This window comes from Simochromis diagramma, unplaced genomic scaffold, assembly GCF_900408965.1.
Source record: "Simochromis diagramma unplaced genomic scaffold, fSimDia1.1 OVJJ01000426.1, whole genome shotgun sequence".
Lineage (NCBI taxonomy): Eukaryota > Metazoa > Chordata > Actinopteri > Cichliformes > Cichlidae > Simochromis > Simochromis diagramma.
In genome coordinates this window covers 2,012,993-2,028,739 of record NW_024387170.1, presented here as the reverse complement: position 1 = coordinate 2,028,739, position 15,747 = coordinate 2,012,993, and the positions used below count along the sequence as shown (strand labels likewise).

The window sequence follows — 15,747 nt, the reverse complement described above, 5'->3', positions numbered from 1 at the left end:
TTGCATATTTTGCTGTGAAGTACAGCCAGACTTTTGACCGCTTCGCCTTGGGCATTTTTAATCTGTAGCTCTGCTCTAAAAGAGCGTACGTACCTGGACCCGCCTACTATCCTCGGAAACGTAAAATGATTGGCTAGAAGTGTTTTACACACATCCAGAGATAAACTCCCCCTCAGAAATTCCAAGAAATCCAGCCGTGGCAATGCTTGCACATACATGTGATTATGCGCAGAGGTCCACCCTACCAGCCAACCTCAGATCTCCACGCAAGCACACATGAATGCACATACATTTGCACACATCCACAGATAAACTCCCCGAAAAAAACCAAATTCCAAGAAATCCAGACATGGAAATGTTTGCACACACATGTGATTATGCGCAGAGGTCCACCCTACCAGCCAACCTCAGATCTCAACGCAAGCACACATGAATGCACATACATTTGCACACATCCAGAGATAAACTCCCCCACAGAAACCAAATTCCAAGATATCCAGACATGGAAATGTTTGCACACACATGTGATTATGCGCAGAGGTCCACCCAACATGCCCTGGAATCATTTTAAGTTTTACAATGCCGGTGATTTACGACTCTTTCGCGACAGTCAACTGTGGCGTAAACTCTGGCGGGTCTCAGAGCTAGCTTATGTGGGCCAGCAGTGACATCTATATATGCAGTAGCCTTAAAATACTCATTATTTATTCTCCTGTGAGGTAAGAATTTGTGTTTATACGTTTATTGTCACATTGTGTGCCATGTTATTGTTTCGGTGAAATGAATTTCTACAATGGCGGACTTAGACAAAATAGTGTTACTGTTAATTTGACTCTCTGCAGTGTTTAAATGCTTACATATACACACGCAGTTACTGTCCCTCCACACGTATCAGTTCTGCTTCTATGCCCCATCTTTGTTTACTCTTTCCCACCCAACAAGTGCATAAATAAGATGTTAAAAACGTCATCATCATATCAAACATGATAGATTTGGGGGGAGTTTGTTTGGCACATGCTGACTGCATTCTAATTATAACCAGAAGAGGAGGCGAGAGCAGAGAACGAGAGTGCAGCAGTTTGGTGAAAGGAACAGGAAAGGTGAAGAAGAGGTGAGCATCCAAGAGACGAGCAAGAGGACAGTTTCAAAGGAGACATTATGGAACAATAAAAGCTGTAAGAGCAGAGATTCATTCATATCTTTACTATTTTTTCTTTAGCTTTTACTCCCGCTGCTTACAACAAATCCAATATAAAGAACAAACAAGAACAACTCACATGGCATTGATTGTTTAGTTCAGTGTCACTCTGTGATTGTTTGACATTTCATATAAATGTGACTCTAAAATATAGCCAATAATATTAAAAAGCTGCTGTTACTGAGTGAAACTTGAAGGATTATGATAAACTTCAGTTCTTACTGAATCTGTAACATTGCTTTGAAAATGCATTTTTTAAAATTGTTAAATGACTTTTGTGTCACTGTGCACAGTGAAAAGCTCACCTGATGTAGTGGTGAGGCCATGTTCACCACTAGATGGTGACAACCTGGCACAGGTATTTTCTATACACTAAATTTCACACTGAAAAGCCTTGGTGGGGATTTTTGTTTGCATAGAAAGTAAAGGAAAACATGTCTTGAGGTCTTTTTCCAGTGTTTTCAAAATTGTGTTTTTCACATACACATCAAAACTTCACACAGACAAACACACACACAAAACAACAAAATATGTCAAATTACATGCACGTCTCATTCATTTTTTGAGAATTTCACCACTTTTATTTTTCATGGAAAATAACTTTGTCAGGTCAGTAAATAGCTGCCACATAAGTACAAATCTAAATCATACATGTGTATTATAGAAAAAAGCACAAACCGTTGTGCTGGTAGTTCATAATAAATGGGTAGGGGTGCATAGTCAGTAAAAGTCACCAAGGCTCTGCAGAGCTCCAAACCTGCTCTGCCACAGACAGAAGCATCAAAAATGTGCGCTGGGAGCTTCATGGCATTGATTTCTACAGCCAAGCAAATCTATATGTGTGTGGCCAAGAACCTTAGTCCATGTAGGGCATCTTAGCACAGTTTACTTGTGTCAGCTAGTGGGAGGGCAGAGAGCGCAGCCTTTACATTGTTTTATTGTAGAGTGACAGGAACTGCCTATGAGCTTCTAATCAAGCAGAAGTGTTGACAGAAAATCTATCAAAGGAAATACATTGATGAAAATCAAAGAAGAGAAATATTTATGTGATGTTCCATCTTCCTGAGAGCTGATTGGCTGTGATGACTCCTTCAAGTACTACATGCTACTTTGTCCTGCTAGTTAAGCCTGCTGTCTGTTCTCAGGCCTCCTCCTGTTTCACTGCCATATATCCATCACCAGAGGGCTCCACTGACCTGCCTGCTGACATAGCAAACCCCTGTGTCATGTGACCTGGCTGGAGTAGCAAAGCTGGACTCAGACCTGGCCCAGGCAAGTTCAAAGGCAGCTGTGGTAGAGAGAGTATATGGGCTCAAATTGTGCTCATAAATATTTTGTACTTGTAAATCAGGATTTGTGTGTCAGGTGAGCACTCGGCTGTCGGGGAAACTTGTTTTGTAAAGGTCGTTTAGCTAACCCGTGCAGGTGAATGAATTTACCCTGACTAAAGAAACCAAGAGAAACGCACCGGGCTGCTCAGTGACTAACCACGGTACTTTTATTATGAGTATTATACTGTAAGAGCAACAGGCTGGACTCTGCTTCTGCTCCTGTGCAGAGCTGATTATTAAATATGTGCAAACAGCAGCATGTTTTCTGTCGCTTTCCACATGTGGAAGGACATTAACGCCAACTTTTAAAAAGCTGGCACTTCAGTAACCCCTCATTAGTCAATAGCTACGGATTAAATAGCAAAGCCCGATACTTATGTACTGAAATCAACTACTTCCGCTTGTCAGCTTAAGTTAAAATGTTAATTTCTTCCCCTGATTATTTTTTTAGCTTTTTTTTTTTTTTTTTTTTTTTTTTTTTTTTACTGAGTTTGTTACAAATATTCAGGTTAAAAAACTGTCCAAATTATTTTTAATGAGTTATGTTCACAAAGTCACAGCTTGCATCCTTTAGGACAAATAATTTGAAACATTAATATTTCTTGTTCAATACTGAGCTGATAACACCTCTGTATGTTGTGACCAGGATGCAGCAGCAGACTGAACCTCGACTGAAACCTGCTCCATCATCTCATCTTTGCAGATGTCCATTTATAAAGCATCAACAACTCAAAGGTAAACATGATATTAGAAAATGTGTTAGTATATAAGGCCTTTAAAACAAATAAAAAATAAACAGCTGTCGGCAGAACTGTAGGACTGAACAACTTCAGATCCAGAGTGTGTGAGGACAGAGAAGGATCAGCTCTATTTCAGATTTGAGATAAACTTTATATTTCAGTTTGTGATGATTCTGTTCTGTTTGTGATTACAGGAGCTGTCCTCAGATTCAGAGCTCAGCACCACCCAGTGACAGCAGACAGATCATCCTATGTCTTCACTCTTTGTAGTAACTCCAAAATTAACTGAAGAAAACAGTACAAAGGTTAAAGTACCACATGTGCTGTCAGTGAAAGCTGCAGCTGTTTTATTGATAAATTTAAAGACACAAAGTCAAAAGGATTAATCACCCCTGTAACTGTGTCACTGTACATCAGCATTAACAGGACCTCAGTTTGGTGTTTCAGAAAGCTGCTGATCTCAGACCTGCACAACTTCTGTTTTAAACACTGAATGTACTCAGCTACATGAAGAGCACGTGATGTTTTCTCTGACACAATTAAATTAAACCTGATTAAACTCAAAGGTTGTTACTTGTATTTGAACTAAAAACTTGATCTGGAATTCTTTCACTGTTTTTGACAATAGTGTGTTATTTATCATAAAGTAATTCAGAGTCATTCATACCAGAGTAACCAGTGAGCACAACGTATATTTTACTTTCTACAGGACTTAAAGCTATGATATTATGTAAAAGTCCAGACCCTCGGAGGATTATCTGAGTACTTCTAACACTTGAGGGAAGATGAACAACTTTAATAATAGACCAACGCGTTTCGGCTTGTGGCCTCCATCAGGGCCACAAGCCGAAACGCGTTGGTCTATTATTAAAGTTGTTCATCTTCCCTCAAGTGTTGCTGGAGTTCCTGCTTTGTGAATTCTTTTATCCTCTCCATGCACCTTGGAAGCAGGTGAAGTTGTGCCAGAATTTTTTTTTTTGCTACTTCTAACATTACACAAAGCAAAGGTCTCCATCAGTGTTCATGAAATGCTGGGTTTATCCTTCTTGTGAGGGAGCTGCTGGTGAAGATCACGAGCCCTGCTTGATCCCGGCGATGAGTTTTAGTCCTCCTGGTGTTTCTGAAATGATGCCTCTCACTGTGGGTCAGCAGAACATCTGGCACAGGACAGCTGTGATGAAAGAAAGGGAAGAAGTTTTGAAAAAAAAGCTTGGAAATGCCCTATATGTGAGAAGCAGATTTTGTAGATAACTAACAAGATAACTAAAAGTATAATTTTCACCATACAGTTACTAACCTTGTCATCTCCTGCACTGTCTGTTTTGGGCTCTGGGCTCCTCCTTCCCAGCGCTCATGAGACTGCTTTGCTGCACTGTGGTATGAGGTGCTAACCTGTTGACAGTGTTAATTTTAAAATGTATTCCACCAAAGATTATAGAAGTAACATATTCTGAATACTTCACAACTACATGAACGTCCTATTGTTGTGTGATTTATTACTATTACTGAAGGTTGCTCTCCACACCAACACCAACCAGATGTTTAAATCTTAATATAAATGAGTAACAGTAGGTGCACATCAGGTAAGGCTGCACTTTTTGCAGCAATCTCGTATAGAAAACAGGTCGCGGCTCCGAACCGTAGTAAAGGGACCTCTGGCTAATACGTCTGGGTCTTTTTTTTTTTTCCTGGATCACCTGTTGAGAAAGAAAAAAGAAAACAAGCAGAAGAAGACTAGAGCAATAAAATAAACAACATCATGATGATCTATGGGAATATAACAGTAAATACTAAATGTTAAACATTATTGTGCAGCACATAAGATCGACAGCGCACAGTGTGCTTTAAGGTAGGAGCCAAAAAGGAGCAGAGCAGCGGCGTAAAGGACGTCCTCGCCGTACCTGGGTCCATCAGGTCCTCCAGAGGCGTGAGCAGTTTGGTGAGTTTCACCATTTGCTCCAGGAGCTGCGCCTGGATGACGGCCGATTCCAGCAATACCACCGTCTTTCACTCGCCCAGTTTGAGGACCTGCTGTCCCTACTACAGACGCTCAATCCCACCTGCAGAGCGCCTGTCCACCTGCTTGAGGTTAGTGTTTAATACGGTAGTCCATTATTGATACCTGTGCTAACATGGATGTGCTATGCTATCAATGAATGCTGTCGGTGTTTACTGATAGCAAACTGTGGTACGGAGACGACTGTTTATAATATTTCTAGTGATACTCAGAAGGTCTCATCAAGTCCCGATTTAATTCGATTTATGCTGTTATCAGTGTTTGAATGATAGCATGGCTGTGGTGTCATATCAGTGTATGCTCTCGGTGTTTGCTGATATCAAACTGTGGTATGAGGACCACTGTGGGTTAATCTTTGTAGTGATACTCACTCCTTTCTTTTTATTTAGACCTGGTTTAATTCTGGGATAGTTGAATATTTGTATATAATCCCAGCAGACTGTTTTAGATTATATCTAATATATATCATGTAATTATCCTTATAATTACAAAAGGTTTTATGTAAGATTTATGTTTTGTAATTTAAATCTGACATCACAAAAGTATTTTGGAATTTGAATAATGTATTTTGTAACTGCAGCATTTTGTCCAGGTTCCTTGCCACTGGGGACTCCTTCAGGACCATCACATTCAGTTTTCGAGCTGGTGTGTCCACGGTGAGCCAGATCACCCCCCAGGTAGCGACGTCCATCTGGGACTGTCTAGTGGACGACTTCATGGCTGTGCCTTCAACTGCAGACTGGCGCTCCATCACAGAGGGATTCCAGGAGCGCTGGAACTTCCCTCTCTCCCTCACAGTAGAGGTTGTATCTGCACTCCATGGAGCTCTGTCCTGAAATTGCGGAGAAGTGCGTGAAGGCAACGTGTGTTCTCCACAATTTTCTGCGCTGTTTGAACGAGAGAGGGCACCTGCTGTGGTGGAGCCGTTGCAAGGCCTGGGTCGTGTAGCAGCAAACAACTCCTCCAGAGAGGCTGTCCTGGTGAGGGAGAAGTTCATGGCTCACTTCTCGGCAGAGGGAGCCGTGTCTTGGCAACCAAAGGAGTAGCCTGTTTGAAGTCTGAGTGACTTCCCCACAACGGCTCTTTTAAGAGCCACCCACAAACCTCTAAAGAGTGTTCCTGTCTTTTTAAAATTTTCTTAATAAATGCAGCTCTACTCCAAAATAAGATAACCTCTTTTTACTCTCTAAATAACTTGTCTTCACTATGTTCCTATAACCAGTGTGATGCAACCGTTTGGGCAACCTTATTAATAGTCATTATTTTCCTGTATGAATCGCTGTTACAGTAAAAAATGTCACTTGCATATATCATATAGGAGACACACACATTGATATATACACTAAATATTCATTTCATTTCTCTTTTTTTGTGTTGCCAATTTATGCACCTGCTTGATTTTGTTTAAACAGTTATTGCACGCTTTCTGTAAATCCAGTGAACTTCATTTCACTTCTCAAATATCACTGTGTGTGTCTCCTGTATGATATATTTAACTGACAATTTTTATTGTGACAACCAACGATTTGTACAGGAAAATAATGACTTTTCACAGGTTGCCCAACCTTTTGCCTCCCACTGTATTAGAATGTTTTGTCATTAGTATAATATTTGCTGTGTAGTAGAACTGAGACATTAGTCATTACAAATGTTTATTGGAAAAAATATATAAATTCAGTAACAAAAACATTAAACATAAATATATAAAATGTAACTATTTACAGAGAGACAGGAATAAAAAGAACCCAGCTTGGAGTGGAAGAGCCTCAGGGAGAAGGAGGAGAAAAATAACATTGTTTCTGCCCTGGAGAGCTGCTGCCTCATCAGACAACGACTGATTGCTAGGGTCCACGGCAGTGATAAGCTTTTCCTCCATACTGAATGAAGAATGAAGGGCTTTGGCTGGATCTGCCCCTTTGACCTAGGTCAGAGCCACGTCACCAGGCTCCTGATTGGTTGTCGCGGTGCGATTGGACGCTGGAGTTCAGATTTTTCCAACTCGAGCGGTAGACGCGAAACGCGCGTATGCACAAAATGCAACACAAAAACTGACGCGCGTGGTTTTATTCGCGAGCCAAACGTGCCAGACGGTACACTGATGCCCGTTTCACACGTTTTCGCCATACAATAGAATAGAATAGAATAGAATAGAATAGAATTCAACTTTATTGTCATTGCACAAGCACAGGTACAGGGCAACGAAATGCAGTTTGCATCCATCCAGAAGTGCTTTAGTTATATAGATATATTACAATATATATTAGCAATAATATAGATATGTGAGTATATTACAGAAATGGGTCTATTATGGTATGTTATAATGTACACGGTATGAAGTATGTTGTGAATATTCTATAACTATAAGTATGTACAGGCTGTAGTGAGTACAAGCTATGTACAGGATATGAACAGGATATAAATATGAAAAACTATACAGAATATGAAATAAATAACTTTACAGAATCTGAGATATACAGCTATACAGAAATGGGAACTATGCAAGTTGTAAACAGTTGTAGGATTAAAGATTATCGAATGTACAGAATGATTATTTACACAGAGCTATACAGTAGTGCAGTTAAGATAAGTGAGGGTGTAGATAGTTTCTACAGAGGTGCTAGTGCTAGTGGTTGTGAGTGGTGGTTCAGTCCATGTTATTATTGTGTGTTTGAGGGTACAGTTGTCCATTGTGTGTGTGTGTGTGTGTAGGTGGTTGTGGGTGTGTGTATGTTCAGTCCATGAGTTTAACGTGGGTCAGATGTCAGGAGGCAGAGTTCAGGAGTCTGACAGCTGTGGGGAAGAAGCTGTTCCGGTACCTGGTGGTCTTAGTCCGGAGGCTCCTGTGGCGCCTCCCAGAGGGCAGGAGGGTGAAGAGTCCATGCGATGGGTGACTGGGGTCTTTGATGATTTTCCCAGCCCTTTTCAGACACCGCTTCCTGTAGATGTCTTTTATGGCAGGAAGTGGTGCTCCAGCGATGCGCTGGGCAGTTTTCACGACCCTCTGCAACGCCTTCCGGTCCGAGGCAGAGCAGTTCCCGTACCAGACTGTTATACAGTTGGTCAGGATGCTCTCGATGGTGCAGCGATAGTTTATAGTCCAGGATGTCTAGGACAGGTGGTTCTTCCTCAGAGTCCTCAAGAAGAAGAGGCGCTGGTGAGCCTTCTTGACCAGCTTGGAGCAGTTGCAGTTGGTCGTCCAGGTGAGATCCTCGGAGATGTAGACTCCCAGGAACTTGAAGCTGCTCACACGCTCCACAGCCGTCCCCTTAATGTGGATGGGTGGATGTGGGTCAGCATTCCTCCTGTAGTCCACGATGAGCTCCTTGGTCTTCTCGGTGTTAAGCAGCAGGTTGTTTGTGTCGCACCACTCAGCCAGACGATCCACCTCTTCCCTGTAGGCGGCCTCATCGTTGTCACTGATGAGGCCAATCACCGTGGTGTCATCTGCAAACTTAATGATGGTGTTGGAACCATCAGCAGGTCTGCAGTCGTGGGTGAAGAGGGAGTAGAGGAAAGGGCTCATCACACAGCCTTGTGGTACACCGGTGTTCATTGTGATGGTAGATGAGCAGTGGTTATCCAGCCGGACATGTTGGGGGCGGTTGGTCAGGAAGTCCAGTAACCATTTGCAGATGAGGGAACTGATGCCCAGGTCTGTCAGTTTCCTGATGAGTTGTGAGGGGTGGATTGTATTGAATGCTGAACTGAAGTCTATAAACAGCATTCTGGCGTAGGTGTTGTTGTTGTCCAGGTGTGAGAGGACAGAGTGCATTGCGATGGAGACTGCATCCTCTGTGCTCCTGTTCTGGCGGTATGCGAATTGGTGGGGGTCCAGGGTGGGGGGGAGACAGGATTTGAAGTGTGCTAGGACCAGTCGCTCTAAGCACTTAGTGATGATGGGGGTGAGTGCTACTGGGCGGTAATCATTGAGGCAAGATGGGTTGGAGTTTTTGGGTATCGGGACGATGGAGGTGGATTTGAAGCAGGCCGGTACCACAGCGTGGGCCAAGGACAGATTGAATATGTCTGTGAGCACTCCTGCAAGCTCCCCAGAACACGCTCTGAGAACACGCCCGGGGATGCCATCAGGGCCTGCAGCCTTGTGGACATTGATCCTGCTCAGCACCGCTCCTACATCGGTGGGGGAGAGAGTCAGAGGTTGGTGGTCTGGCGTCATGTCTGCTTTGGTTGTGGTTGTGGGGTTCCCTCGCTCAAAACGAGCATAAAAGTTGTTGAGCTCGTTGAGGAAGGAGACATCAGAGGATGCGGGGGAGGGTTTGGTGGTCCTGTAGTCTGTGATGGTCTGGAGTCCTTGCCACATGCGTCGGGGGTTGGAGTTGGAGAAGTGTTCTTCTACCTTCTTTTTGTAATGGTGTTTGGCTTTTTTGATGCCCTTCTTTAGATTAGCCCTGGCTGTACTGTAGGCGTGTGCATCTCCTGACCTAAAGGCAGTGTTGCGGGCCTTCAGGAGGAGACGAACATCCCGGTTCATCCAAGGCTTCTGGTTGGGGTACATGGTGATCCGTTTCTGGGTGGTGACACTGTCTGTGGTTTTGGAGATGTAATCCAGTACAGATGAGGCGTACTGGTCCAGGTCTGTGTGGGTGAACATATTCCAGTCTGTGTTTTTAAATCTGTCCTGGAGCACTGCGTCTGTCCCCTCTGGCCACACTTTAATTGTCCTCACAGCAGGTTTCACACGTTGGATGAGTGGTGAATACCGAGGTGTGAGGAACAGGGAGAGATGGTCCGATTGTCCAATGTGGGGGAGGGGTGTGGCTTTGTAGGCTCCAGCCAGGTTGGAATACACATGGTCTAAAGTCTTGTCTCCTCTGGTGTGGCAGGAGACATGTTGGTGGAATCTGGGGAGGACTGTCTTTAAGTTGGTGTGGTTGAAGTCGCCAGCAACAATAAAAGCAGCCTCGGGGTGTTTATTCTGGTGTTTGTTAATGGCTGCAGAAAGTTCTTTCATGGCCAACCTAGCATTAGCGTCGGGGGGTATATACACGGCAGTGAGTATGATAGAAGTGAGTTCTCTGGGGAGATAATAAGGTCTGCATTTGACCATTAAAAACTCCGCATTAGGTGAGCAGTGACTCTCAGTAGTAGTGGAGTTCATGCACCAAGCATTGTTAATATAAATGCACAAACCTCCACCTCTGGTCTTGCCGGAGTCATCTGCTAGCCTGTCGGCTCGGTGTGTGTGGCGTCCTGCTAACTCGATAGCATTGTCCGGGCAGCTGTTGTTCAGCCATGTTTCGGTGAAAAACATGACATTTGAGTCCATAATCCGTCTGTTGTTAGTGATGGAGAGCCGTATCTCATCCATTTTGTTTGCCAGAGAACGGACATTGGCGAGAAAAATACTGGGTAAAGGCAGCCGGTGTGGTGTTAGCTTTAGCTTAGCCCGTAGCCCTCCGCGCCTACCTCGCCTTTGTTTACGATCTCGGCGCCGTCTGCGTGCACTTCCGCCCGGCCGGGGAGAGTGGGCAGCCTCCGGTGTTCTGGAGATCTCTGGGATGAGTCGGAGATCGGCGATAAAACTGTTGGAGTTGTGAGTCCAGATGTCCAGAAGCTCTTGTCTGCTGTAGGTCAGCAACGCACAGCAATTCTGGACGAATCTGCTTCCAAATTTTCGTGGGACACGCAATCGTGTTCTCTGATTGGATAGTTAAATTTGTGATTGACATGACATTGGCCAATCAGATGAGAGGAAGAAAAATAGGGTCAAAATTCGTACTTGTAACTTGAAAGTTTAGTGCAGACTTTCACACGTATTTTTTGAATAAGTCCACACACAAATCTTTTTTACACACACAAATCAGTAAGTGCAATAAGAGCAGATCATGTATAAGTTCAGTAGAGAGCAGATATACAGATGTACTGTTGTATACATATGTACAGACATACAGATGGTGTAGCATACAGATGTTCTGTATTGCTGTACAGATGGGCAGATATACAGGTGTACTGTGAACAAATATACAGATGTGCTACATATATGCAGATGTATCGGTGTGAGGTAAACAGATCCACAGAGTGCTATGAATATATCTACAGCAGTGGAAGCGTAGCTCTCTGAACAGCCTGTAACAGTGAACAGTGTAGGCACTATAACAGAGACTCTGTCAGTGTCGTAAAACTATAGCAGTTACCAATGTGAGCATGTGGTGAATGTTGAGAATGAAATGATCATGGTCACTGGGAGGAGGAGTGTAGAAGGGATCAGTGAGTGTGGACGGAAAGGCTCAGCGGGGGCTGAGTTCAGTAGGGTGACAGCTGTGAGGGAGGAGCTCTTCCTAAACCTGCTGGCTTTAGTCTGAAGGCTCCTGTAGCACCTTCTGGAGGAGAGGAGCTGGAAGAGTTTATTGGCAGGATGAGAGGAGTCCCTGAGAATGATGCGTGCTCGGCATAGACATCTCTTCTTGTGGACATTCTCAATGGCAGGAAGTGGAGTCCCTGTGGTGAAAACTGCCCAACCAGTGCCTTGTGGCCAGCAACAGTTCCCATACCACACTGTGACACAGTTGGTCAGGATGCTCTCTATCACATAGTGGTAGAAGTTAACCAGTATGTCAGCAGACAGGTGGTTCTTCTTCAGTGTCCTCAAGAAAAAGAGGCGCTGATGGGCCTTCTTGACCAGGCTGGAGGTGTTAGTTTATCAGGTGAGATTCTCAGAGATGTGGGTCCCCAAGAACTTGAAGCTGGAGACCCGTTCAACAGCTGTGCCATTTATGTAGATGGGGACATGGGGGTCTCTGTTCTCCCTCCTGAAGTCCACAATGAGCTCTTTGGTTTTGCTGGTATTCAGGAGCAGGTTATTGTCAGCACCACACAGCTAGGTGCTTTACTCTTCCCAGTAGCAGACTCATCATTGTCTCTGATGAGACAGTCACCGCGGTGTCATCTGCAGACTGGATGATGGAGTTGGATCCGGACCGAGGTCTGCAGTCATAGAGGAACGGGCTCAGCACACAGCCCTGTGGAGTGCCAGTGTTGAGTGTGATGGTGGTAGAGCAGTTATGGCCTGACCTAACATGCTGGGGTCTGTTGGTCAGAACGTCCATGAGCCAGGTACAGATAATAATAATAATAATGGATTGCATTTATATAGCGTCTTGCCCAAGGACACAACGACCAGGGGGATCAAACCGGCAACCTTCCGGTTATAGATGAGCTTCCCAATCCCCTGAACCACGGTCGCCTGGAGTTGCTGAGTCCAAAATCCACAAGTTTGGTGATCAGCTTGGAGGGAATGACTGTACTGAATGCTGAGCTGAAGTCAACAAACAGCATTCTTAAATAAGTATTGCATAAATATCTGAGTACACGTTGCAAGAAACTGCATTCCCAGATCACATCCAGTGTGTGCTGGAAAATTTGCAACGATTCTACAAAAATGTTCCACGTGGTTGTTTTTTTTTTCTTCCTACTGGTGATGATCCAGTGGAGCTCCAGTCACTCCAGGCTCCCTTGTGGTGCCACAAAACAAACAAACTCGTGCGTCCATGACTGATCCTGCTGCTTCACTTCTGTATGACTTGATCTTTTCATCACGGTTCACTTTGGACAAGCAGGAAACAGAGGTGACGCTGACTTGTGGCTTTGCAGGATGATTCCCTTTAACAACAAGAGCATGCACACAGTTTGTTTTAGGCCACCATGAATAGCTCACGTTGTAAATGACAAAGAGCCAGTATATGATACTGTAGCTTCCACTCACTGTGACAGGATGGCTCGTAGGAGGTGATTACACTCTGCTTCATTGGGTTCCAGTTCAGATTACGGGACAACACATGGAAAGACAGAAACTGGAAACAAATGTTAGAAAAATGTTTACTGTTAGAAAACATTCAGTGAACAATATCAATTTTTCTGTTTGGCAAACTTCAAATCTGAGTCTCCAGAAGCCAGTCAGACAGTAGAGTTGGTATAAACAGAGAGAGGAGATGAAGCTTCTTTTAGACAGAGGAAGGAAAATATTTAGATTCACTTGAAAGGATAATTCTGTATTTTTAGCACTTTCCACTTTCATGCCATTAAGCTCTAATTAGCTTTAATTTCACTTCAAATTCACGAACACAGAAAAGTAAGAGTGTGATTCTGCCAAAGATAAAACCTAAAATGTAGCATTTTGAAAGGTCCCTGCTCACTGACCCCTCTGTCTCTTAACTGCTGTATATGTGCTGGATTATTTGGACTACATTGCATTGTACAGTTAGACTATGATTGTATCTGTGGGGCTTAAAAACAATGACATTTGTCCACTCACTCACAGTGGATTCATTTTCAAAGATCAGCACTTCTTTAGGGCTGATCTGGAGACATTAACTGGCTCTAGGTGACAGAAAGCGCTGCAAGGACAGAAAAAACAGTATTAATCCCTTTTTGGTGCACATTATGACAGCTGGGATTCATGTATTGTGTATGTTATGTGTTGAGGTTTTCTCTTTGCGACTGAGGTCCGTACTGGCAGTGAGATTTGTATTGAGCGTGCAGTGCAGAGTGATCAGACACACGTGCTGTTCCACAAACAGGATGTTTTTATTGTAGTCACTGCAGCAAGTGAGATCAGTGAGAAATAAACCAGGAGAGGTGGAAGGAAAAGATCAAACAACAGATCTTAAGTCCATGATACAATCTGAATGAAGAGAAAAGGCTCACTGTGTGGAAGGCTGAGATACTCGTCACTTCTGCAGACGAGCAGCAGAGACAGTTCAACAGGCCACAGAGTATTTTCCCAAAAGTTTTGGGGATCATTGCGATGCTTTCTGGCAGAACTGAGCGCAGCCTTTGTTCCTTTTGCTCAGCAAGGTTTTCATCTCACAGTGTGATTTAGCAGGTGGGGGAACCTAAAATCAGCTGCAGTGGCTCTTTGTAGAAACTGACAGAGGTGGGACCAAGTCATTGTTTTGCAAGTCTCAAGTAAGTCTCAAGTCTTTATCCTCAAGTCTCAAGTCAAGTCTCAAGTAATGTCAGGCAAGTCAGAGTCGAGTCTCAAGTCACTGGTGTAAAAGTCCAAGTAAAGTCACAAGTCTGAAATTTTGAATTTCAAGTCCTTTCGAGTCTTTAAAAAAAAAAACGAAAAAAAAAGCATGTTGCAGTTATATGCTAAATGTAAATATTAGACCATGTAATTTTTAAATCTGTGTTTTTCTCAACACATGACAAAATAGTGAACTTAGAAAATATACACAAATTGTGAAATTGCACCTCTTTAAAATGCAGCTCAATTAAACCTAGCTCCAAGAATAATTTTCACCGACAGTTCTGAGATAAGCTGCATGTTATTCTTGGATGCGCTTGTAGGACCGGCTTTAAAATCGCATGACAAAAATATCATACATAAATAAATGATATTTTTTTAAAAAATATCATTTAAAAAAAAAACCTGCATCACCAACGTAGCCTGGAAAACATTTGCTAGTTAGATGAAGTCAGCTATCTCATCGTAGCATATTTATAATTATACGGTTCTTGTGAGTGCATACACTCATGAAGTTTAGTAACTTCCGGTCACTGCAACAAGCCCAGGTACAGTTTACCGACGGATGGGTACAGGACCTTGAAATGCACCGTGTAGAAAGTAAAGACCATCGTACGTATCATAAGTTTACCAGTCTCACAAATCGTCGTCATAAATACACATTCGTTAACCGTTTAGGACCTTTGAGCTCAACGGTAATTAATTAGCAGTGGAAATAATTTCTGGTAGCATCACAGAAATGTAGCAGTGACAATAATATTGTATGTTGTAATCGCACTGGGCGATTGGTGATACAAAACAACTGTTTTACCCTGTGAATAAAAGTATATGTTTTTGTCAATGTACCATAATAACAGAAGCGAAACACAATATTGTGTCAGGACAATTCACTATTTATGCACAATAAATAAAGGAGCATAGCGCGACAATTTCTGTTCAGCGCCAGACTTGCTTGTAACCTATATCACCAATTATGTTATGAAAATGACGTATTAACTACAACAGAAGACTGACCTGTGTGGAAATGCTTGGAGCAGACTAACCTGTGAGCTGGAGTGTTCTGGGACGTTATATTTGGTCTTTGAATGGCTGCAATCCAGGCCACCCGTCGCCTCTTTGTTACTTCGGAAACATGGCTCGAACAATTTCTCTTCAACGACGTAATCCGATAACAACCGATCTCTTTACCCGTCGGCTTCCCGTGGCTGTCATGCGACCGGCTATTGCAGTTAATAATACAACAGCTTCTTGACATTTTTGTGTTTCTTTTTATCGCTGTATAACTGATTTTAATTGAAAGCCTGCGTGCGCTAGTACCGCTTGCCACGAGTTCCCAGAATCCTTTGCGGTTCTACCCGTGAATGACGTCACATTTTCAATCTCTATATAATATGCATGTTAAATTTTATATTTGGGGTAAAATATCAAGTCTTTTCAAGTAAACCGGTTCAAGTCCAATTCAAGTCCCAAGTCAT

At 43.1% G+C, this 15,747-nt stretch overlaps 1 long non-coding RNA gene across 1 annotated transcript; it reads left to right on the top strand.

Moving 5' to 3' along the window:
- Window positions 1-149: 149 nt before the first annotated feature.
- On the top strand, window positions 150-2,406 carry LOC120744647. The gene is made up of 3 exons (XR_005698417.1): window positions 150-1,111; window positions 1,492-1,556; window positions 2,344-2,406. It is a non-coding gene; the product is annotated as an uncharacterized LOC120744647 (long non-coding RNA).
- The last annotated feature ends 13,341 nt before the right edge of the window (window positions 2,407-15,747 follow it).